Here is a 1,878-nt window from a genome sequence, read left to right as displayed (position 1 = left end):
TGGAGTTTTGCTCTTGTTACCCAGGCTGGAGTGCAATGGCGCGATCTCGGCTCACCGCAACCTCCACCTCCTGGGCTGAAGCAATTCTGCCTCAGCCTCCCGAGTAGCTGGGACTACAGGCTGGGCCACCATGCCCAGCTAATTTTTTTTTTTTGTATTTTTAGTAGAGACGGGGTTTCACCGTGTTGACCAGGATGGTCTCGTTCTCTTGACCTCGTGATCCACCCGCCTCAGGCTCCCAAAGTGCTGGGATTATAGTCTTAATAGCTTAGGCTTGGTGCAGTATCTCATGCCTGTAATCCCAGCACTTTGTGGGGCTGAGGCAGGAGGATCTCTTAAACCCAGGAGTTCAGGACCAGCCTGGGCAACCTTATCTCTACAAAAAAAAAATCTTAAAAAAAAAAAGCTGGGCATGCTGGCAAACGCCTGTAGTCCTAGCAACTCGGGAGGCCAGCAGCTCAGGAGGCTGAGGCAAGAGGATTGCTTGAACCCTGGAGGTGGAGGCTGCAGTGAGCAGTGATCACACCACTGCACTCCAGCCTGGATGATAGTGCGAGACCCTGCCTCAACAAAAGAAAAATATGTGTCTGGTATAGAATCCTGACAGTATAAAGTAAATACAGTAAAAAGTCTCTTCCCTAAATAATATTCCCAATCCTTCTGTCTCTCCCCAGAAACAAATGCCGTCAAATTATTAACATCCTTCCAATTATTCTTTTTTTTTTTGAGATGGAGTCTTGCTCTGTCGCCAGGCTGGAGTGCAGTGGCATGATCTCTGCTCACTACAACCTCCAACTCCCTGGTTCAAGCGATTCTCCTGCCTTAGCCTCCCAAGTAGCTGGGATTACAGGCCCGTGCCACCACACCCAGCTAATTTTTGTATTTTTTTAGTAGAGACAGGGTTTCGCCATGTTGGCCAGATGGTCTCGCTCTCCTGACCTTGTGATCCACACACCTCAGCCTCCCAAAGTGCTGGGATTATAGGCGTGAGCCACTGCGCCGAGTCCCTAATATTCTTTTTTATTAGTTATAACTTCCATACTGTAAAATTCACTTTTTTTTTTTTTGAGAGCAGAGTCTTACTCATCCAGGCTGAATGCAGTGGCATGATCCTAGCTCACTGCAGCCTCCGCTTCCCAAGTTCAAATGATTCTCCTGCCTCAGCCTCCTAAGCAGCTGAGATTACAGGCAACTGCCACCACGCCAGCTAATTTTGTATTTTTAATAGACAGGTTTCACCATGTTAGCCAGGCTGGTCTTGAACAAAATTCACCAATTTTAAGTACACAGTTTGTTAAGTTTTATTAAATGTATGTCCTCATATAACCACCACCCCAATCAAAATAAGTAACATTTTCATCATCCCAGAAAGTTCCCTCCTGCCTGCTTTTCCGGTCAATCCCACTAGACATAATCACTGTTCTGATCTGTGGATTATTTTTGGCTATTCTTTTACTTCATATAAATGAAATTATACAGTTTATCATCTTTTGTATCTGGCTTTTTTCTTTCAACACAGTGTTTTGGAGATTCATCCATGTTGTTGCATGCATTTGTAGCTTGCGCCATTTTATTACCCGGTAGTATTCTGTTGCATGGATAAGTTACTATTTGGTTGTCTGTTCACCTGTTGATGAACATCTGAATTATTTCCATTTGAGGACTACTATGAATAAAGCTACTATAAGCATTCATGTACAAGTCTTTTTGTGAACATGGGCTTTCACTTCTCTTGTGCAAAAGCCTAGAAGTGGAATTACTAGTGGTATGCTAATTAGATATTTAATTTTATGTGAGGTTTCCTTGTCACTGTCCAAAGTTATTGTAACAGTTTACACTCCTACCAACAATTTATGAGAATTCCAGGCCGGGCGCGGT

At 43.9% G+C, this 1,878-nt stretch overlaps 1 protein-coding gene and 1 long non-coding RNA gene across 4 annotated transcripts in view; one reads left to right on the top strand and one right to left on the bottom strand.

Annotated features, from left to right (window-relative positions):
• Window positions 1-1,878, top strand: part of PHF7 (PHD finger protein 7) — a 14,955-nt gene that overhangs the window by 5,348 nt on the left and 7,729 nt on the right. The window lies entirely within an intron of this gene.
• The window catches only part of LOC108315035, a 21,867-nt gene that overhangs the window by 19,085 nt on the left and 904 nt on the right, over window positions 1-1,878 (bottom strand). The gene's annotated exons all lie outside the window — the stretch shown is intronic.

Source organism: Cebus imitator, unplaced genomic scaffold, assembly GCF_001604975.1.
Source record: "Cebus imitator isolate Cc_AM_T3 unplaced genomic scaffold, Cebus_imitator-1.0 Scaffold0, whole genome shotgun sequence".
In the NCBI taxonomy this organism is placed as follows: Eukaryota; Metazoa; Chordata; class Mammalia; order Primates; family Cebidae; genus Cebus; species Cebus imitator.
The sequence above is the reverse complement of the archived record's forward strand: the minus strand, read 5'-3'. Positions and strand labels throughout refer to the sequence as shown.